The sequence below is a fragment of the Protopterus annectens genome, chromosome 3.part1, assembly GCF_019279795.1.
Source record: "Protopterus annectens isolate FY-2018-M chromosome 3.part1, PAN1.0, whole genome shotgun sequence".
Classification (NCBI taxonomy): domain Eukaryota; kingdom Metazoa; phylum Chordata; order Ceratodontiformes; family Protopteridae; genus Protopterus; species Protopterus annectens.
Genome location: NC_056732.1, coordinates 1,377,737,264 through 1,377,762,156, shown reverse-complemented (window position 1 = coordinate 1,377,762,156; position 24,893 = coordinate 1,377,737,264). Strand labels below are relative to the sequence as shown.

General features: G+C 39.4%; 1 protein-coding gene across 1 annotated transcript in view; it reads right to left on the bottom strand.

Moving 5' to 3' along the window:
* The window catches only part of OPLAH (5-oxoprolinase, ATP-hydrolysing), a 1,902,532-nt gene that overhangs the window by 1,680,064 nt on the left and 197,575 nt on the right, over window positions 1-24,893 (bottom strand). The window lies entirely within an intron of this gene.

Sequence of the window (24,893 nt, the reverse complement as noted above, 5' to 3'; positions counted from 1 at the left end):
TCTTTGCAGTACTTTTCACATTAAACTAATGCTATGCAGATAACTGTATGCCATAACTGTTTCTGCACTATCTTCCAACACATTCTGCAACTGACTGTCTAAAACATGCAGACCAGCAAATTGAAATACACCCAGAAAACGTGAAGACCATTAATGCAGCTCTCTCTTCCATTGCTTTGTGCAAATGAACCTCTAAAAACAAGCAGTGCATTGACAAGCCTACATTATTTGGACAAATCACTTAAAATAATTTAGTTTAATGCAAAAACACTGCTCAAGGGAAAATGTATTTTACTAAACCTTGAGATATAAAATGAACAACCCTTCACATCTTATGACATTTTGTTTCAAATTACCTTCGTTGTATTTAATTTATAAAACATCGCTATACACAAGAGGAAACCAATATATGAATGACTATCCTACCTACCGAATGCAACAGGGATCTAATACAATTTACTAAACTTTGGACACATATTCAAGGAAGTGTCACTAAAAGCAATGAAACATAAAACACAATACAATTACCAAGACATAGCAAAACAACAAATGTTTAGACACCGAACAATACAACTTTTTGCTGGCCACCTACACAACTGAAATAGTTATTAAATAAATTTAGCCAATAAAATGAGAAAGTCATCACTGGAGGATGTAGATGTCTGTGCAGTCATAGAAACCTGGTTCAAGGCCTCTGAGAGTACCCTGGTATTGTAAGGCTACAATGCCTTCCACACCTTCAGACTACAAAACGAACGTGTGAGAACCAAATGAGGCAATGTTTCTATCTATATTAGAGATAAATTCACCTTCCAACCAGTTACACAGGACAAATCCATGGAGTTAGTCCAAGTTCAGATTACTGTGGGTAAGACCCCCATTCAAGTCATAGCTAGTTATAGACCCTCCATGGATCATGATGCGCACAAGGCCTACTTGATCAAAGAATTGATCCAAATATTGCCAAACACTCTGGTCATGGGGGATTTCAATTATCCCACCATCAACTGGGAAACCTACTCTAGCCCTAATTCACTAGCACAAAAGCTCCTCGACTTTATTAATGCAAATGTCCTGGAACAAACTGCTCAAACCGCAACAAGAGGAGCAAACATATTGGCCCTCACTAACATGACAAACAGATGTACCACTGCAACTGTCAGACCCTCATTAGTTAAATCAGACCGCAAATCAGTCTCCTGCGAATTGGCACCAACAGCAGAACTCAAAAGGGTAAAGTCAGACTAAAAAAACTTCACCAAGGCAAACTATACCCTCCTAGGAGAAGGTAGAAATGCATTCCAGGCCCCACCCTGAGCTGGAATTTGTAACTACACCAAAGTTTACACTTTGTACAATCACTTGTGTAACGGTATACACTTGGCTGTTCCAGAGAAAAACAACGCCAGAGCCCCAAGTGAAAACAAGCCATCTTGGTCGACATCCAGAATCAAAAAATTTTACAACAAACGCAAAAAGTTGCTGTCTAGGAAAACTAAGGTGAGGCCCCAACAATGGAAAAGCACCCTCCTCTGCCTGAACAGGCAAATAAGACAACATGTCAAATTCTATAAGGGTAACTTTGAGAAAAACTTAACAATCACAGCCAAGGATAACTATAAGGCCTTTTACAGCTACATACGCAGCCTAAAAATAGGACCCAAGTATGTGCCGAACTAGTGACTAACAGTATTACACACACTGATCCTGCAGAGCTAACAAACCTGCTGGCGGACAGATTTGGTGAAAATTTCACTCTCTTATCCCTCGACACTTGTCACAAACCTTGCCCCCAACTCCCCACCCACCCAACACATATGGAAAAGCAGGTCATTAAAGCCTTGTCTAAGGTAAAAAAAACAAAAAAAAAAACAAACACGGTCTCTACTGGACCAAACAGCACCCCAGGCTGTCTTCTAATCAAACTAAAACATGAATTAGCATCACCATTAAGTACCCTCTTCTGTCACAGCCTAACCACAAGCTATGTTCCTGAAGAATGGAGAACAGCAGCAGTTATTTCCCTCCACAAAGGTGGCTTAGCAACAGGCCCAGGGAATTACAGACCCATAAGTCTGACCAGCCTCATCTGCAAGGCCATGGAACGTATCATTATGGACCTCATAAATAAAGACATAGGCAACCTCCAAATGCTGGATATGACCCAATTTGGCTTCGTCATGGGCAGATTATGCCTGTTAAACCTGGTAGATTTCTTCAAAAATATGACCAGGGGCAATGACAAGGGTAAATCTGTGCACATGGCATACCTTGACATGGCCAAGGCCTTCATCACAATCCCATACTCGATCATTCCTGATAAACTTAGCAAACTGAATGTAAACCCATTTGTTGTAAGATGGATTGCCAACTGGCTCACAAACTGATCACACACTACCAAAGTGGGTGACTCCACATCAAACCAGCAGATCTGCCACCAGCAGGGTGCCACAGGGGTCAGTGCTGGGCCCCTACTGTTTGGTATATACCTCTCAGAAGTTCAAGCCAAAACTACGGGGCTGTGGCTGACCAAGTTTGCAGATGACTGCAAACTAGGTGCAATTACTGAATGCCCAAATTATGTCACTATACTTCAAGAGGATCTTATACCAAACTGAATATAAACCCATTTGTTGTAAGATGGATTGCCAACTGGCTCACAAACTGATCACACACTACCAAAGTGGGTGACTCCACATCAAACCAGCAGATCTGCCACTAGCAGGGTGCCACAGGGGTCAGTGCTGGGCCCCTACTGTTTGGTATATACCTCTCAGAAGTTCAAGCCAAAACTACGGGGCTGTGGCTGACCAAGTTTGCAGATGACTGCAAACTAGGTGCAATTACTGAATGCCCAAATTATGTCACTATACTTCAAGAGGATCTTATACCAACTGACGACTGATGGCTTAGTCATGGTCTCAAACTAAATGCAAAGAAATACATCATCATTCCCTTCAGTAAAAACAATGTCCCTTCACACTATCAAATTAACAACAATACCCGATGTACCTATGAAGTGATAAAGGTTCTGGGATCACAAGCAGACTGCGACCTTAACTTTGACCAACGTGTCTACTGTAGTAAGAAAGGCCTTCTATGTAGCACACTTGATTAGCAAAGGTATTGCGTCTACAGCAAAGGAGGTTATAACCCCCCCTATACTCATCACTAATCAGGTCTATAATCAAGTATAATGCCATTTTTGGCATGTACCCCACAAAGCATCTGCAGCAATTGGAGAGACCTCAGAGGTTTCTAACAAAGAAGATCAACGGGCTCCAGCATGTGCCTTACAAAGACTGACTAAAGTCCCTGTCACTATACTCAGTATCGTATAGACTTTTTAGTGAAGACTTATGCCTGGCTTACCAAGCAATCTCCGACCCAATCCTAATGAATCTGCTGCATACCTGTAAATTTTAAATTAAACAGAAATACAGCTACCCATTCCAGGGGCCTAAATATGGCCTGTGACTTGAATAGGACGTGCTAGAGGGACAGATTTATCTCCCAGTGACTGCCGCATCTTTGGAATAGGCTTCCTATTCATATGAAGCAGAGCACCTCTATGACACTGTTCAAAAAAACCTGGATGAGTAGATGGGGCACCATAAATTCATACTGGGGATATTGCCCACAACCCTCTTGGATATCGGCAGTCATTACTAAACACAGTTCTGGGTATTGACTAGAGTATCTGTGGTATTGCACTCAGATGAAATGGCTAGGCTTGAAATGACCTCCTGGTTGACAGACCAGCAATCTCCTACGATTCTATGAAGTATGAGGCAGTAAAAAAAGCAAACAAAAACAACACAATAGCACTTTACTAGATACATTCACTCACTCTCACTGTGCTAGAGTTTGGAGCCACACGATCCCTAGTCCACAGCTGCCACTAAACATGTTAACAGACTTTAGCGTCCATCTGTAGTGCAAAGCTGTGGTGACATGCAAATGAATTTATCATATATGGTGAATGAGGATCATAGGGTCACAGAAAGTTACTAGGCTAATGGCCCTAGAGCCCCTATAAGTCTAACCAAGTACTACGCTTATTTCCACGATCACCACCAATTGCTCCTGTCCAACAGGGACACAGGTGGAACCCCCAGGGTGAATTTACAGTTATCCATCCAGTCATCCAGATTGTGTTTGAAGAGGGCCAATAAGGTGCTCTGTTTAACATGAAGTGGGAGTCCATTCCAAAGATATGATAACCTCTGGGAGATAAATATCTCCCTCCAGCAGGGTCTATTAATGTCACATACCAGGTTAAGGTCTTTACAGTGAGTAACCCATGTACCATTTGACTTACAGATATGCAGCATTTCCAATAAAGCAGGGTCAAAGACTGCCTTATATGCAAGGCATAGATCACCTCTGAGTAGTATGTATAAAATGGAATAAAGTCTTAATTATTTAAGTGACAGTGATTTCAGACAATCCACATAGGACAGATGCTGAAGACCTTGAATTTTCCTTGTAAGGAACCTTTGTGGTCTCTCTAATTACTGCAGGTGTTTGGCAAGATACATACCAAAAGGGGCATTGTACTCAATTATTGGTCTGATGAGGGAAGAGTACAGAGAGTCTATAACTTTTTTTCCTGAATGCAATGCCCTTATTTATGAAATAAGCAATACAGAATGCCCTTCTTACCACTGTGGAGACATGGTGATCAATGGTAAGGTCGCTCTTAACCTGGGTGCCCAGGTCTCTCACCATGAGTGTGTACTTAAGGTGTTGTTATTGACGTGGTAGTTAGCAGGAATATCGCACTTATCAAAAGGGATGATAATACTGTTTTTGCATTGAGTTTAAGGCCATGTCTTTGGCACCAATCATGTGTTTGTGTAAGACCGTCTTGTACGATGTTGACATCGTTTGAAGATTCTATGACCACTCCCAGTTTGCAGTCATCAGCAAACTTTGCCAGTCACAGACCTTTAGTTTTAGCTTGTACTTCGGAGAAACAGATTCCAAACAGCAGAGGTCCCAGGACTGATCCCTGTGGAACATCTCTGGTTACAGGTCTGCTGTTGGAGGTGGACTCCCCTATTTTGACCATATGGGTTCTATCAGTGAGCCAGTTAGTGACCCATCTAACAATATAAGGGTTGACACATAGCTGGGTGAGATTGTCAATGATACCCGAGTTGGGGATAGTGTCAAAAGCCTTGGCTAAGTCTAAGTAGGCTATATGCACAGATTTCCCCTCATCCAGGGCCTTGGTGACTGTCTCAAAGTAGTCCACCAGGTTTAACAGGCATGATCTCCCTTTTACAAATCCAAACTGAGTAGGGTCAAGTGTTTGGAGATTACCTGCATCTTTGTTGATAAGGTCCGTGATGATTTGCTCCATGGCCTTGCAGATAAGGATAGTCAGCCTAATAGGTCTATAGTTCCACAGGACAGTGGAAGCACCACCCTTATACAAGGGGATAACGGTGGCCATTTTCCATTCAGCTGGGACAAAGCCAGTGTTTAGACTATGAGTGAAAAGAGTACCTAGTGGTGTTGCTAATTCTTGCTGAACCCATGTAGGACGCAACCTGGGATGTTATCAGGTCCCATAGAAGCTGTGTTTTTGGCTTAGAGAGGGTGTTTTATGATCTGCTCTTTAGAGATACAAGTTAGAGGACAGGTGGTAGGGATGTCATGGGGTACATGTGATGGGGACAGAGGAGTGAAGTTTTCACGGAACCTGTCGGCTACATCTACAGGCTCACTATATGTGGTATCATTAACTACCAGTTTGGCACAAATCTGGGCCTTTCCTTTTAGGTTATGGATATAACTAAAGAGTGCCTTACGGTTGTCCTTAATTGAAGAAGCTAATTTGGATTTGTAGTTTGCTTTGGAGGACTTCACAAGAAGTCTTGCTTGCTTGTTTAAGCCAAGGAGGGAGTGTTTCCAGTTTAGGGCTCTCTCCCTCTTGCTCTTAGATAGCAATTTCTTCCTCTTACTGTAAAGCTTGTTAATGGTAGTTGTCCACCAGCAGGTTTGCTATTTTTGTCCTATCAGGTAAAGCAGCATCAATGCAATTACACAGCTGTTTGTATAAAGCATTGGTGTAGCAGTGGCCAGTTCCATCTGAGGGGGGGGAGGTACAGTAAAGCTATTTATACCATTCCATAAAAAGTTATCTGCTTTGGGGAAGTTTTGTAGTTTAGTTGCTTCTGGGGGGGGGTGACAGTTACTTCGAATGACACTGATTTGTGGTCAGATCTCACTAGGGAAGACCTCACAGTGGGGGTGTTACAGGGATCTTCCATATTGGCAAGCACCAGCTCCAGGATGTTGGTACCCCTTGTGGGGGTGTCAGCTAGGTGGTCCAGGGCATTGGAGTTAACGAAGTCGAGGAACCTTTGGCTGAGTGAGTTAAAGCACAACTAATTTATCCAGTCAATGAATGCGTAGTTAAAGTCGCACAAACCCAGGGTGTTTGGATGTAACTTGATAGACTCAAGTAGATCCAAATAGGCAGAGTGGGTGTCCCGAGTCATGGAGGGGGTCCTGCAGCTGGCAATGACTTGAATAGGTGTTCTACCAACAGTTAATTGTACCTGAAGTATCTCCAGGGAGTCAAACTGTTTAACCAATCTGGAAATGTATTTACCTTTAATGAATATCGCTACACTACTGCCTCCTTTAGTTTTCACACCTTCAGTTTGTGATCTGAACGTATGGAATGAGGTGTAGCCCGGTATGACTGAGGTGCTCTCTATAGCCTTGAACCAGGTCTCCATGATTGCACAAATGTCTGCATCTTCCAAGGCGAGGACTGCTTCCAGTGAGTGCAGTTTCATGTTAAAACTCCTAGCGTTTAGCAGTATAACTTTGAGGTTGTTTTTAGATGGAGTTTTTAAGTTGGAAATTTTGTCCTTGAGACAATGCCTAAAAAAGGCACTATGGGGGGTGGCAAGAGCCTTAGCCTGTAGCCGAAATCCCAGGGGTGACAGATGAAGACCATCTCTGTCAAAGCATCAAGGTCTGTTGATCATGTCATCCCAGGCTGACAGATACTGTATCCCCTTAGAAAGACACCAGAAACCAAGTCAATTATTGACATCAATCATTTTCTGTTTGTAATGAGGCATCATCCTTGGTGAAGGTAAAATGCTGCTCAAGGCTAGGGACATACCTCCCGGAGGCACATAATCTGAGAGCACAGTCATGTCTCTCTTCATATAGTCCAGAGAGGTAAATCTCAAGTCATTCATACCAACATGGACTATGACAAAGGCATAACAGTACCTGGTTTTGAGAGACTTGAGTGCATGTATGATATGGTGGATCCTGGCACCTGACAGACAGCTGACTGTGACCTTCTCCTTATCCAGTCTGGTGACAGTTACGTCTATGGGTCTCATGATGGAATCACCTATGACTAATATGTTTGGTTTTGTGTTTTGTCTTAAGGGCTTGACAGGTGAGACATTGGTACATAAACTATTATGTGTATTGTGTTTTGCAGAGCAAGAATTATGTTTAGCATGCTTGTGTTTGGGTGGTCTCTGGTGTTCAGGTATGTTTCTGGTGAGGACCTCCACATACATAGGTATGTGTGATGTTGGTCTGGCTGGAGAAGGAGGTGAGGTGTGCATACTGACAGCTCACTCATTGTCATATGTACTGACTGGTGTGTGAGAGAACATGGACTGAAGGTACTTAACATAGTTGTATCTCTCACATGTTGAATTTGTGTGGACTAGGAGTAGAGGGTTGTTGGTGAACATGAGGCAGTTGCTACACTGCCTCAGGATGCCCATGTTGACCAAGCTGGCTGCAGAAACTGTGGGGAATTGTCTGTCCAAAGTGTTAAGTAAATTTATATGGTCAGGAAAAGAGGTCACATTTAGGAATGGCTCGTGTGTGAGAGGTGTGTTGGTACCTCTGAGGCTAGGCTTATTGTTCCACCTAACAGCAGAGCTGAGCGGCGAAAAACCTCTGGAGGACTACAAGCAAAGTGCTAAGGGAAAATTTAACAAGCAAAATGTTTGTGTCTATAACCACCAATGTTAACCACCGCTATGCGACAGTGCATGTTGATGTGCTACACGCAAACAAGTGCAAATGCAGGGCTTAAATAAAACAAGAAATAACCCCTTTTAACTTAAAACTAGCCAATAAGACCACTCTCTCTGAGCTCTAGTCCAGTCACCATCAGTTAGATGGGACCAAGACAGCACTCTCTTCTCACAAGGGTGCTGAAGGGCCTTCTCCAAAAAAGATGACTTGAATTTGATGCTCAGAAGTTCCAAAACAGACCCAGAAACAGCAAACCTGGAAATGGGCTAAGCTACAGCTGAACTAGTACAGTATACAGTAAAATATGGTAAAAAAAATGTTCATATAATTCAGACAGAAAGTAGAATGCAAATACAATTAAAAGTGCTATATAAGAGCAAAAACAGGCACTTAAAGTTATTTGGGAGTAATGGATGCCTCAGATCGTTCAGTACATCAGTGAAGACCTGGTTTTAATTCTCAAGTAACACAAAACAGTCTAGAGTGAGGAAGTCTGAATCCAGCCTATGCTACAAAATGCAGGAACACCAGAGATCCAAAGTGCATAAGATCACAATCACAGCCTCCAAGATGGCTGCACACTGAGTAACGGCTTGTTTCTAGCTCTCCCAATGTGAAAAAAGAAACTCAACAGTGAAGGCCAGTAGACTTGTGTTTATGGTTTAATTTCAGTAACTGACAAGTAAGTCCACTGCCTGGATGCCAAGAATAAAGAAATGCAGAAGACCTGGAAAAAATCAGATGCAAAAAGTGAGGAAGAAACACTGACTGGGGAAAGTTGTGCCACTGTTCAGCAAAAAGCAATGCAACCTTCAGACATGACTTCCAATAACCTACAGGAAGATACAAGACAGCTGCATACAGACATGGATAAACTAAACAAAACACTGATGAAGTACATAAACACAAACAACAAAAAGTTGGAAAAAAAATGGAAGAAGCTTTAAACAGATATTCAGATGAGATGCTAATGCTGCAAAAATCAGAGGTCAAAATGAAAAAAGGCTGGCTGAATATGAGACTGTTCAGGAAGAGATGTTTCAAAAAATGACAGAATTAGAGGACAGAGCATGTAGGGAAAACCTGAGATTTTCAGTGGAAGAAGCTGACATTTGTGCAGTCACAGAAACCTGGTTCAAAGGTGCGAAGAGCACCCCAGCCACACCAGGTTACTCATCCTATCATTCATTCAGACCCCAAACCATGGGCAGCAAAACAACAGCAGGTGGAGTTGCAATGTATATAAAAAACATACACACCTCTAGGCTGATCAAACAGTATGATGCACAGGAAACACTCCAGGTGCAGTTAACAACTGATAAGACCCCTATTCAAATCAAAACTTGCTACAGGCCTCCAACTTTGACTCATGATGCTCACTCCACCTATTTGAACCTCTTCGACTCTATCAAGATTCAACCCTTTACCTTGATACTGGGTGACTTTAACTATCCAACCATAGATTGGAAGAAATATTTATGCCAAAACACAAATGCCCAGAGATTTCTTGATTTTGCCATTGCAAATGCCTTGGACCAGTTGGTTGAAACCCCCACAAGAGGTGAAAATATATTGGGACTTGGTATTAACCAACATGAGTAACCACTGCAGTATCATCATCCCTGGTAAGATCCAACCACAAAACAGTCACTTTCAAAGTCACCATCTCCCCCTACCCCCCCCCCCCCCAGCTAAGGTCAAACAAAAAAACTTCTCCAAAGCTGATTACAACCTCCTGAGAGAAGGTATGAACAGCTTCACAGCCCCCTTCCCTTCTACAGGAACTGGCACATATGTCCAAACCTACACCAAAGTACTATATGCACATTTATATAGCTGCATGGAATTGAGAACACCAGACAGGACAAAATCATCCTCTTCAAAGAAGAGTAAAACTGTCTGGTGGATATCTACAATAAATAAACTCTATAATAAAAAGAAAAAAAATTGCTGTCCAGGACCAAGACGGAGCAGGTGGCTAACTGGAAGCAGTCTCTCCTTAGCCTGAACAAGCAAATAAGAGAACTAGTGAAATCCTCCAAAGCAAACTTAGAGTCCAAACTGGCCACATCTACTAAAGACAATCATAAGCCTTTCTTCACATATGTCCGCAATCTCAAGGGAAGCACCCAGATCTGCTCAGAAGTGGTGGTCAAGGACACCATATGCACAAACGCTGTAGATATAGTCAACCTGCTGGCAGACAGGTTCAGTGAAAATGTCACTCCTCTGTCCTCCCATCAGTAAAACAGGACATCCCCAGTACCTGCCCCTTCCCCTTATCTCTAGGGAGCAAGTCATAATGCCCTCTCCAAGGCAAAAAAATACAGCCTCCATGGGACCCGATAATATCCCAGGCTGCATCCTACATAAATTCAGGCAGGAACTTGCAGCACCATTAAGCACCCTATTCAACCAAAGCCTGAGTACCGCCTTCATCCCAACCAAGTGGAGGACATCTATTTTCATCCCTTTGCACAAAGGTGGAGCATCCACCGATCCAGGAAATTATAGACCCATTAGCCTAACTAGCCTGATCTGCATGGCCATGGAACGGATTATCATGGACCTCATTAAAAAGGATATTGGCAACCTCCAGACACTTGATCCCACACAGTTTGGTTTTGGCAAGGGGAGGTCATGCCTGTTAAATTTGGTTGACTTCTTTAAGACAGTCACCAAGGAAATAGACGAGGGGAAGACAGTGCACACCACCTACCTTGACCTGGCCAAAACCTTCGATACTATTCCTCACTCAGGTATAATAGATAAACTCTCTCAACTAGGAATCAATTCACATGTTACCAGATGGGTAGAAAACTGGCTCACCAACAGACCCCACCTAGTAAAAATAGGGGAAGCCACCTCAAGTAGTAGACCCATTAACAAGTGGTGTACCCCAGGGATCAGTTTTGGGGCCTCTGCTGTTTGGGATATACTTCTTGGAGGTGTAGGCCAAATCAAGTGGGCTATGGCTGAACAGGTTTGCAGATGACTGCAAGCTAGATGCTATCATCAATTCTCCTAGTGATGTGGACATCCTCCAAGAGGGTCTCACACAAACAAATGACTGGAGTCAAAAACATGTCCTCAAACTGAATGCCAAAAAATGCATCATCATCATCATCCCTTTTGGGAAAGTGATGTCCCCACAAATTATCACATTGATAATAAGGTCCTAAGCACCCAATCAGTCGTGATGGACTTGGGCACCCAGGTTGATAGCAAACTGACTTTTGATCACCATATTGCCGCCAATGTATGGAAAGCTTTCTACACGGCCCACCTCTTAGTAAGGGTATCTCATCCAGGGACAAGGTGGTCATAACATCCCTGTATTCTTCCCTTTTAAGACCAATTATTGACTACAATGCCCCTTTCAGCATGTACCCCGCAAAGCACATGCAGCAGCTGGAGAGACCAAAGAGGTTCCTCAGCCAGAGAATCCAGGGTCTCAAACATCAACCCTACACAGATAGGCTAAAAGCCCTGTCCATCTACTCAGTCTCCTACAGACTCCTCAGAGGTGACCTCTGTCTGGCATACAAAACAATCTCAGACCCTGCCCTGATCAGATTGTTGCATATCCACAAGTCAAGCTCCACTCAAGTAACCCACACACGTGACCTCAACCTGGTCTGTGACATCAACAGGACTTGTTGGCAGGACATATATGTGTCCTACAGACTCCCCTTTTGTGGAATAGTCTTCCTCGCCACGTAAAGCAGAGTACCTCATTAACCCCTTTTAAGCGCAACCTGGATAACTAGATGGGGAACAGAAAATACAGCCCTGGGATTCCACTTGTGCTCCTTGCTGGACAGTGTCACAGGGTGCTGACTTGTTGAAACATGGGCTAAATTCTTGGGTAGGCTTGTAAGGGCCTCAGGGCCAATAGCATAGTAACTTCCTATACCACAGAAGCTGGAAGGAACAGACCGCATTAATTTTATGAAAGCATAAAAAAGAACTGGACTGGTATTCCACAGCAGGAGTTGTTAGTTGAAAGGGCACATTGTGTGTATGCTCTAAACCTAGCTATAAGAAAGCAGCCTAGACCTTTAATAATAAAGATGCAATCCTACAAGCAAAAGGAGTTGATTCTGACAAAACTGTGGCAGAGGGACAAAGTACTTAAAGTGGGCGACACTAGAGTGTTTGTGGAGAATGATTACTCACTGTACAACAGGCAGAAGAGGATTCATTCCACTATTCAGGGAATGTCATAACATGGGTGTGAGATTCAAACTGCTGCATCCAGCTGTCTTTAAAATATTCTTCCCTGGAGGGACAAAATCATTTTTTGATGACGTGCATGCTAAGGAGGAAATACAAAAGTCTATCCAACAAAATGTGAGCTGTGAAACAGGAGATTCATCTTCTTCTTCTGGTAAGAAAGAACACAGAGAGACTTATACATGTGAAACCTTTTCCAGTACTCAATGGAAAATGTTGGAGAGAAAGAAGGGAGCACAAGAGTTGACTAGAAAAATCGAGTGTACATTGGAAATGAAGCAGAGACAAGATTTAGGTGATGGAAATGAACAGTAATAAAACCAGTAACAATGTGGGATTACAATGCAATAATTACATTTGTGAGATATGATAGAACAAGAAAATCTAGAAGTATAGGACTTTTTCAAAATTTCTTGCATTTGTGGGGGACTCTGAAGTATAGGCCCTACCTCATGTCATTAATGCTCAGAAAAATGCTTTGGGGAAGGGAAAAGAGGGGAGCAAGCTAACTGTCATTAAAGACAACCTTTTCTTAATAGTACTGTACTTGTTGTGTAAGGTTTTCTTTGCAAACTATTTTTAAGAGTAATGGGATTGTAAACAGGTGGTGTTTTTCTTCTTCTCCTCCCCTCTTCTCTCTTTCTTATTGTACAGTTTTGAGAGATGTATGCAATGCAATGTAAAAAAAAAAACCTGGTTAAAAAGGCATGACAAAGTTAAAATTAATGTGCTCTTTTTCATTTTTACATGGGAAAATGAATGTATTAAGGACCTAAGATTTATTAGTTTTAAGAGAAAGCAAGCAAATGAAAAAGAATACTGAATATTATGACACTTTTTCTAGCAAATGTATGTATATGTAGCAGCAATTCTGCAGCTGCTCTTCATGTTTCCCAGAAAAAATATGAAAAAGAGAAACTGGCTGTCTGGTTCTCATGTCTCCATGGATACAATCTGATAAAGAGAAATTGGTGGAATGGGATTAGTTGAGGGATAAGAAAAAAAAAAGAAAAGAGAAATTGGCTAGGACATAATGTTCTCTGAAAGCAATTAGGGAGGGCTTTAAAGATATGACAAAACCAATAAGACAAAGTAAAGTTCTTAGTTTTTTATGCAATGGGGATACAAATATAAACAGGTGCTTTTGTATTTTTTTTTCTTTTTCTCCCTTCTCTTTCTTTGTTCGGTTTTAAGAAATGTAGGCACTGCAATGTACAAAAGGGGGAGAGATGAGAAGTAGGGGAAGAGAGGAAAGGTCTGGTTATGAGAATATGACAAAAGAAAAATCAGTGAGCTTTTTCCCCATGCCTGCATAGGGAAATGACTGGGTTAAAACCCTAGGCTTTACCCGCTAAAACATGTATTAAAAAACATGTAAATAAAAAAAATACTGAATATTATAAGGCTTTTCTTTCTGGTAAACAAGATACCCTTAGCAGTTTTGTGCCCTGTTTGCATGTCACTAAAAGACAATTTGATAAAGAGAAATGACTTGGAGAAAGTGTTTACAAAAAGCATTCAGTGTTTTCTCAGCTGGAAGAGCTACAAGATGGACAAAATCAAACAGCACTTACTAAGTGCACAAGATGTGTCATGCATCTCAGTATGACTAACCTTTCTTTTTGGTTAACTCTAGCCTGTCTGTGTGGCTATCAACTTAGAATTTTTGTTCTTATTAGAAAGCAAAAACTTCAATATTTGAAGATGTACATAGTTTTGTGTGTTATTGCATGTAACATAAACGTTGGAACTAGACATTTAACAAAAAAGCAGTTATACATAAAAGGGGTAATGATAACTATATAAAGAAAATGATGCTTTCTGTAATGTCTTTCAGTCTGAATGATCTTACAGATAAATATAAAAAAGAAAGAGCAGTGAACTATATTAAAATGTACAGTGCAAATAGCTATGCTACACACCTGGAAAGAACTGAACATATGAATTTGAAAAAGAAAGAGTTTCAAGATGGCTATTCATCAGAATATCTGGGGCAAAAGAAAAGAGCAGTACTTATATTAATTGCAAGCGGAACTCCAAAAGTGATAGAAGAGGAAAAAAGAAAGATAATAATGGAAGATATACAGCACTAAAGAGCTACTGGCAAGGGAGGAGGTCTACACTGGCATCCACCTAAAACTGCTATAATTGAGCTTAAGAAAATTCTTGGAGAAATAATCAGCTTTCAGCAAGGAATATAACTTACAGGCAGAGACTGGAATTTGGTTTGTAACAGTGAAGATGTGTCTGGGGGGGCTAGTAGGGAAAATATAATAAAGGAGGGTAGATTTTTGAAGAATTTTATGAAAATGTTTGGCATGGAAGATGTGAATTCAGTACTAGGAGTTCAGAGAGAATTTACATATTATTCTCCAAGATACAAAAACGGGGCTAGGCTAGACCGACTTTATATCCCACAGGAACATGTGTATTTAATTGAAGGTCTTGAAATGCACCCCAAAACTATTTCAGATCATGTGCCAACAATAACTAAAATAAAAATACAAGGTAATGAAATACAAATGAGACACTGGAGCTTTCCCACCTATCAGATGAAAAGAGAGGAATTTAAGGAATTGGTTTTGGAATTAATTCAGGAGCTACTAGAGAGAACAAAAACTTCTTCTGAAAATATAGCTGTATATAGCTAGGGAGTGGGATAAAATTAAAGTGAAGTTTAAAACTAGGGTGGAAATAAAAGAGAGTGAGATATGGCTAAGAAGTAACAAGAATTATTTAGAGGGACTGACAAATGTTAAAGTATTGCAAAATAGGGGGATTCTCTCGGAACAAGAAAAGGAGCAACTGCAGAATGCTAAACAGAAAATAATGGATTACTTCTATAATATGTACAAGTTTAGAAAGATTGCTGTTAAGCAACTGTTTTTTTTTGATAATTCTATAACACAAAAACTTTTAGCACAATGATACAGGCAACAGAAAGTGAAAAGGGCTGTCACCAATCTTAGGGAGCATATAACAAGGAAGATAACAGGAGACCCTGCAGATGTATTAGAAATATTTTGAAAATTTTATGAAAGTTTTGTATAAAGCAGAGACATATGGAAATCGAGAAAAGGTACAAAAGGAAATGTTTATGGAAGAATTAAATATGCCAAAGTTAGAGGTAGATGAGACTCAATTACTAACAGGATAGCAGGAGATGACATAAAAATGGCTATGTATAACCAATCTACAGGAAAGTCCCCATGAATAGATGGTATTCCTGTGAAAGTTTGGAAGCTAGGAGGGAAAAACTGAAAGATCTGGAAGGCTTTGTTTAACACTATTTTAAGAGGAGGAGAAGTACCAGCATCCTGGAAAAAAACAGTGGCAACGGTAATAACTAAAGAGGGTAAAGATCCATTGGCTCCAGCTTCATACAGGCCCATCTCAATACTAAACCATGATTATAAAGTGTTTATGTCTATAATGGCTAAAAAATGGCAAAAGTGATATCAAGATTGAAAGATATGGATCAGTGTGGTTTTGTGGAGGGAGGCAAACATTTGACAATATTAACAGAACATTGATGATCCAGAGGAAAGCAGAAAGTAAGAAAATACCACTGTTATTGGTGGGTCTTGATGCAGAGAAAGCATTTGACAGAGTAGACTGGGACTTCATGAGCAGGGCAATGTAAGCATTTGTTTTCCTTGATACAATTATAAGGCTGATAGGAGTATATGAGGGATTGGAGGTAAAAATTAAAGTGGGTGGGGTCCTCTCTGATAACTTCTACTTGAGTGGAGGAACCAGACAGGGTTGTCCACTTCCCCTTTGTTGTTTGCATTATATTTAGAACCACTGGCAAAGATAATGAGGGACTTATAAATTCAAGGATATAATTCATATAGTAGTCAGGAAAAGCTGGCTCCATTTGCAGATGATACTATTTTATACATGACAAAACCAGAAAGTGACATTATAGTGTTTTGGAACATTTTTAGACAGTTTCAAACCTTCTCAGGATGCAAAATGAATAAAGTTAAAGTTAAGGCAAACGAGGTAAATTATGTACCCACACACAAATTGATCCAACAATATCCATATTTATGGGGACAATAAAATGAAGTATTTAGGAGTATGAATTAGAAATGACTCTGTTCTGGCAGCTAAGGATGTGTAGGACGGGACTAAACAGAAGATAATACAAAACCTGAGAAACTAGAAGCTTTACTATATAGATATGGATACTAAGATACAAACAATTAAAATGTTTTTAGTGTCGTTAGTCTTACACACAGGTCAGGGTTATATTTATCAACAAGAGGAGAAGTTGTGGATACCAATAAAAAAAAAAAAAAAAAAAAAAAAAAAAAAGAGTTGAAAATTTTTATCTGGGAATGGGACACAGCAAGGGTGAAGTGGGATAAGCTGATTCTTCCAATAGAAGAAGGCAGACTATGATTACCCAGTTTGAGGGGGTATTTTAGAGCAACACAGTTAAGGCTGTTATACATAGCACAAACAGAAAACTATAATTCAAAGTGGAAAGGAATGATGATGATAACAGGGGTGAACTCAAAGAAATAAGGAGAGATTGGGATTTTGGATGCAGACTCTAAACGAGAACAACAAAAATCATACAGAGTATTATATTCATAAAACAGCAGGGCACATTCCAAGAACTAAACCAGCACGAGAATGGAAAAAAGAGATTCTGCTGACAGGAATGACTGTGGTCAGGAATTCAGATAATACGCAGGAGGGGCTGGAATGTATTGGACAAAACTGACAAAGGAACCAAGGTATTGGGAGCCAATAACTAGAAAGGGAAAGGTAACAGAATGGGAAGAGGCCAATAATTTATTTGGACTGCAGGCTAGAGATTGACATCAATCCTTAATAGGGAAGGCAGAGTATAAGCAAAGAGAAAGAAATAGGGGGTCCTAAATGAAAGGCCAGTACTGGTAGAGTTTTTAATATAATCTTGCTGAGTCTAATTATGGTGGCTGCCAAAAAAGCAGTTACTAGAAAATGGAAATCAAAGTCTAGAACAACTTTACTAGAAGTAGAAAATATTGGAACAGAGATAAAACAACTGGAATTGGGATCTTTAGAAAAGGGACGAAGCAAACTAAATAGAAAAAATGGGAATTGTGGGAACAATATATACAGAGAAGGAATGAGGTTTAACAGGCAGGATTTGAATGAGCCATATAATGCTTTACTGCCCATAACTGGATAGATTATAAGTGATATATAATGTTTGCAACTACAGTTGTTTCAATGGTGTCTGTGATGTATAATGTTTGCAACTAATGGGGTGTCAATGTTTGTTTTTCATTATATAAATGTAAGATTACTAAATTATCACGTATGGCATAGGCAAAGATGTTGGGTAGGTGGGTGGGAAAAACAAAAAGGAGACAGAGATCAGAAAAGAGGTAAGGTTTCAGTTCACTAAGCCTAAAATACAGCTGCACAGTTTAAACAGATATGCATCAAATATTGTTTTAGTTAATCAGAAGTGCAGAAAATGGTTGACAATAACCACTTATCTTTTGTACTCTCACAGCAGGTTTTGATATCTGGTACCATAAAGTGCAACTATGGACCACCATACTCATATAGAAGCAACCAAATTACACACAAAATATTTCTCCTCAGAAGTGGAATCAGATGCCACAATGTTCCTCATATTCTCAAAAGAGGCAAGCATAAACTTTAATATACAAGCTTTTCAGCTGAGAATCCTAAGAACTGCTGCAAAAGAATAATCATTTTCCCAAATCAATCAAAAGCATTCCTATCCTTGTCAAGAGGAGACGGATTAGTATTAACCAAATGTTTAGCAACAGCTGTGTTTACTAAACAATAGCTGCCAGGTCAGATCTGGGAGGAATGTATCCATCCATCCATCCACAAACTCTTTTCCCATTTTTCCATGTGGTGTGGATTGTCACTTCAACAGTGACAATCATCTAGAGCCTAGGTTGGCAAACGCAGGTGGCTAGCCCTAAAGACTTAAAAAATTGGGGAACATTAGAAACTTAAAAAATTGAGGAACTTCACACAATCTGCTTTCTTGGGGGCAGCAGGATGCTGTCAGGCAAATTACAGGCTGTGATAAAAAAAACATCCTCCGGAGCGGAATGACCTGGAGGAACTGGGGTTGATTCTATAAATTTCAGTTATAATGTGTCATAATACTTTCTTAGAGACTGATAAATTTTATTTTCCTAATAAAATGTCTGATTCACTCTGAAAGTACTTTCAGAAAAAGAGAATCCTTCAAAGTGACTGGATGAAAGAACACACTACTCAAATTATGAATCGGACACCTTGGGAGATGAAACATAACCTGTCCCTTTACAACCATTTTGAGGTTCAAAATCTTGAGTTTTTTCAGAAAATGAAGAATCTCTTCTTTTATCAGAAACAGACATACTGGAAGGGTTAAGAGCCTGAATTAATTCCTAGGCTAAGCCCAATAAACCACTCCTTTCCAAAACAGGAGTAGCATACATCTAAATTTCTGTTACTCCTGGACAGGAATTTCTGAAGAAACAGACCTACTTTGAAAAGGAAAAACCTCCCTAGGGATGGCCATAGCTTTCAGGTTAGGCAGAGTGGCATTCACTGCCCCTTTTCCCAGAACCTACATGAGTGGCTCTCCCTTGCCTGCCAAGGTCACTTCAACAGCTGAAGGGACTACACCAGTAAGAGAAAAAGGTGAATCGTCTGAGGAACCAGTTTTGAACACAGCACAGTCACCCATCTGTGGCTGAGGCACTTTAGCAGCCTGCTGTGGTGGTAAAGGTTGCTAAACAACTTTCTTCTTATTTACGGCTGATGAAAGAACCGAGGAACCAGTAGGTTGTTCAATGGTTAAGCCAAAAAAGGTGCCAGATTCCTGTGGAAGCCTGGCAGCAGCAATCTGTAAAACAGTTAAGTTGTAAAAAGTAAATTGTTCCATTAAAACACAGTAAAAAACACTTTTATAAACAAACACTTGGCCCAACCTTAAAAGTAAAATAACACAACTTTTACCTGTGAAAAATAGTTTAAAATTAACTTAATGACTTTTACCACAAAAGAAAAAAAGTGGCACTTCTTCTTAAAAGTAAAAGTTACACAACAGTTATTCAAAACACGTCTTCCTAGCTTTTTAAAAATATCATGTTTCAGAAAAGTTTAATTTCTGCCATAAAAAGTAAAGTGCAAGCACCCCCCCCCCCCAGAAAGGGAACTTATCTGCCCAGCACATGAATAGCATTAGCCATCTTTCAGTACTTCCACAGTTAGCAGACTATCAATTCTTGAAAGCCCTCAAGAGGGACCAATGGAAGCAGTCAATGGCGTGACCTCCTAGGATGCCCACAGATTCCCCACAGCCTTAGAAAAGAGATAGTCTGGGATAAAGGAGGAGGACAGGCTGGAAGACTCTGTGATACAAGGGGGGACTGAGATAACTATAATGAATAAAACAGGGGGGACTGAGGTAACTATAATGAATAAAACAGGACTGGTACAAAAAAATGGAGTTGGAGTATGTCACCACATATTCAACTGATTATGGCAGGATGAATGCGTCATTACCTATGCAATACAAATTACATAAAGCTTAAAGCCCAACAGTAAAATACAAGAATTATAAGCCTAAAATAAAATTGTGCACCATTAAATGTGCACATCTTGATCAGCAACTTGAGACAACTTAATTACTCCTTTTCATAACAAAAGTGTCAGTGGTGCAAGTAGCCCACTCACCATTGCTGCAGAAGGCTGTGGGTCCTATTTTTTTCTCCAGACTGATTGATTGCTACCACTGCAATGCAGCAAAAGACAGGTGCTGCACTCCTGAATGTGCTGTCTTTCAGATAAGATGTTAAACCATGGTCCCATCCACTTGAGTTAGTGGTAGCTTATGTGGATTTAAAAGATCCTACTGCACCTATAGAAATGAGTAAGGAAGCTCCCTGATGCCCTGGCCACATCCCCCCTAGTAGCATAAATACCACCCCAGGTCTTCCATGAAAAGAAGCTGCTAGCCTAGTGGAACAACTAACCTGTTCACCACATAAAAATAAATAAAAAGATAATAAAATAAATAAATAAATAAAAGTACAATAATATGTACTCCACTCACTTTTGACAAACCAGACACCATGCACACAATACTGTATAAAACTGAAACTGAGTCGCTACATAAAAAGTCAGCATTAATAGACTGGTCTAATACAGTGCTCAAGTGAACACTAAGAAGGTCTTGTAGTCATAGTCATTCAAGAAATAATTCTGCAATACAATAATGAGCACATAACACTACCACCCCAAACAAAAAAGGAAAACATCAAATCCTACTTGAAGGTTATGCAACAATTCCAACAGTTCTCCCTAAAGTATTTTTAACACAGAAACATAAAAGCAGCTAAACAAGTATTTATTTTTATTTATTTTACATTTGTTAACCGGAGGTGTCTGACTTGGCCCAAAGCCCTTTTTCAGCAGAGGCCCAGGGAGAGAAGATCCACACAGAAAGACAATTACAGATACATTTAGGTGTTAAAACAGCATCACAATACATACAAATTTAAAACAGACATATTTTCTTACAGTGGTATGAAGACAACAAAATACAGGGGAATCAAAAAACATTCATTAAAAAAGTACTGATATTACCAACAAACAACTTTAGAGGTCAAAAATTCAACTATGGAGTATTTTGTTGTTGTCTTTTGGCTTTTCCCTGTTAGGGGTCACCACAGCAAATCATCAGTCCACTAATGATTGGAAGTGGATTTTTTTTATGGTGTCGAGTTGCCAGCCTGGTGCCCAACCTTCAAAGAAGGCACACCCACTCATGCATGCACCTGCCTGCATGCCTTTTAAAGTTCACTCGACCACGGGAAGGACATGCAGACTCCACACAGAAGACAGTCCAGCCAAGAATCGAACTGGAGAACCATCTGCTGTGAGGCGACAACACTAACAGCTGCACCACTGCGTCCTAAAACCACGGAGCTTCACAGAACAAAATGTTTTTATTAGAAACAAAACAACGAAACACAATAATACGACTTAGCATTTTCGCCCACAACTACAAGGGCATCTTCATAGTCAATAACAAACTAAGAATACCCTGTATATATATTAAAAAAAAATTCCTTTACATAACTTCCTGACCTCATTAACTTAAACAATTAAATCAATACAATTAATTAACTTTAAAAACATCAAGGGCTGTTAAAAACAGCTTAAATTCAGAAAGCACAGAGTAAAAGCCATCCAATTAACTATCCATTAAAAAGCATGTATTAAATACTTAATCAACATCACATAAAAATTTTAGAACTATTTAAAAACACAAAAATATTAAACAAAACATAAAAACATAAATACTACTCTAAATAAAACTTAAATGTGCATAAATCAAATTTGTAACCCTTCAATTTTAAAAATATCAAAATAGAAGGTGAGATCTAATAAAATGCAAGACAGAAGTCATAGATTTAGCTCTTTGTTTCAAAATACTAACAATGGAAATATTGTCATTAATAACGGGTTCACATTCAGCATTCAGCCTTAATAGCCAATTTGCCATTCTATTTCCCTTACTTCAACCTCTAATTCAGGATTGCCACCTCTCACTTATAACCACCTTATCAATAACAAAAAATAAAACTCTTCTAAAATTCACACAAAGTGCTGTGCATATAAAGTGCACTACTCAATTTTTTTTTTTACTTTTGATGTACCTATTATGTTCGGCGATCCTATCTCTTAATCTCTTAGTGGTTTTCCCCACATAGAATGCCGGGCATGCCATACATGTTGCCACATATATGACCATCCTGGTGTTACAATTATAATGTCCAGGGCATTGTAAGTTCCTATTAAAGCTCGCTACTGCCAAAGGGACCATCATTTATAAACTTACAAAGGTTACAAGCACCATATTTATACATCCTGGAATTATAAACCTTTTTCTTTTATTTTTCCATTTGAAGAACCTCTTTTATATTCCTTCCTTTTTCATATGCTATTTTTGGTTTGGAACCCAGTTTTGTTTTCAACTCCGAATCAAACGTTACTTCCCACAACACATTACGTTTGGAAACTAGATATGGAGTATCATGGTTATACTGTAAAATCATAACATCACTTCCATACGAATTATAACTATTTACAGCACCTATAGTCTCATTCATTTTTAAAATGGGAATGAACCTATATGTCCGATTCCTAATAACTTCATTTCTTATTTTCATCAAAAAACGTATAGGATAACCCCTGTCTTTTAACATCCCCACTAGGAAGGCTATCTCTTCACGAAAGTTAAAGTCCTCACTAACCAATCTACCAACAAACAAGCACAGACAACTTTCACAACAGGAAAACAACAACAATACAGTAATAATAATACTAGTATAAGAAGAAAAATCAGAAACGGAAGACAAAAGCTATCCAGAAGCAGGGGCTATCTGAATGAACACTGGACAACCTTCCTCAAACACAGGCCATGTAAATGACCCTGAGACTACCAATGAAGGAATAAGTATGTGTGCGTAGATTTCAGGATTGGTACAGTTGCCACCTGTCCCACTTTATGCGCAACAGTACCTATACGGGCCATTGTGTCCTCCAGGAATAGGAAAAATAAGCAAACATCCTGAGATTTTTAGGACAGAAAAAATACAACTAAAGTTTCATTTAATAGTTGTGCAAAACACATTTTGCATCTAAAACACAGTAAACACCTAACTTATAAAACAACATTAAATAACTCATTCTGGAAGTGTGAAATTGTATTTTAGCACCAAAAAATGAGAGAAGTCCACTCTATTGCATTGGTTATCAGTATGGTGTGGCCTGCAAAATTATGCCTTCCCTTAAAAAGTCCTATTTTGGACATCAGTAACCCTAAAAATTCGTATTAAGCCAGGCATACTATTTTTACTCTACTGAGTACATTTTTTTTGAGTATCATGCAAACATGGCTCCCCCCCCCCCCAAGTCATATATCTACAAGTGTCTAAATGAATGCCATTAACAGGCGCAATGCTGTTAATCTAAAAACAATATTTATAATAGTTTCAGGAGGAACAGTTGAATGGGTTATTTACATTTATTAAGTGATAAGAAAGAAGCAAGTGCTAGATGTGCAAGAGGGGACAGCACTAAGACCTTTTGAGTACAAAACAGAATTTGCCTGCTACACCCACTATTCACGGTGTTCTTGTGACATATTAACCAGTCAAGAAACCAATGTAACATAAAATAAATAATGCTGAACGAGTGCAACATTACAGCAGAACTTTGTTGTTCGGAATTCTCTTTCAAACAGCCTTACTTCTCACAGACATACATACATAACACTCACCTGTGTTAGCACGTCCCCTGAGTGCAATAAGCCGTTTATTTATTTAACAGCTCTTAACAATGTAGAGAAGCGGCCGAAGCAATGCACAAAACTGTTACCGCAACTCTGAACTGCATAGCATTGGTTGCTTTGCCTTCAGATTTAGCCGTACTCCTCCTAGATTTAATGATTAACTTCATGACGGCGGAATTGTCTGGGACTGCACGCGTTACTTAATAACTGAACTAAACCTGCAAAAAAGAATATATATATATATATATATGGATCATTAGAAAATTGTACTCTTCCCAGAATGGATTACTTATTCTGAAATAAATAAATAATCGGCTGATATAATGTTTAAAGACCGATGCTGTAACTTTTAAGGGGACAATACCTGTCATTGCAAAGGACGCCTTTTCCAGACACAGTCTGACGAAAGGAGTTTTGTTGCTATAGGTGCCCAACAGTATGACAGCATTATAATCTCTACGGTGCTCTTAAACTTTAAATTTTATTTATGAAATCAATGAACACATGTTTTTTTAAATGCCACTCCATAATGAATAAGTGTAAGTTATCGGGAGAAATTTCAGAGCGACCGTTCAGCTGCAATCTAGTTCTTGCACTTATTTAACCACATTATCGATAGAGTAAATAAAGTTGATGTAGTTAATTTATTTTACAATTCATTATTTTAACAGATTACGAGAATATCCAGTCAATACGTATGTCAAGGAAGTGTATTATAGTCGAGGAATCGTGTTGACACATGTTGCCCCGATAACGGAAAAGTACCGAATAAAACATATTATCCATAATGCAAACGCCATGAGTGGAAGCTACCAATACTTGAAAAAGCACGACTAACAGCATCTACTATTACCTGATAGCTGTATATGCAGTATAGTTACAACTGCGGCTGCAGAAAGACAAGAAATACAAAACTTGCATGTCGAAGTCAAAGAGACACCACATTCAACAAACACAGAATCTGAAAATGACAAATGTCCTGAGATTTTACGACAAAAAATATCTCATGTTTTAAGTAGTTGTATAACACAATTTTGAATAATGAAACAAATATAGAAAACAACATAAATTACAAACCAACGGCTATAATAATTAGCTTTTATTTTGGCAACAAATAATTTCCATTGGTTGTGGCCATGTTTAACCAGCAAAATACCACGTTTTCGCAAAAAAGTTCATTTTTAGACATTTGAAAGGCTGGTATTTTCACAACGCTCACTTGATTTACCATACTCAGTACGTAAAAATCGTCAAAACCGCAAAAGGTCATTCTTAAAAC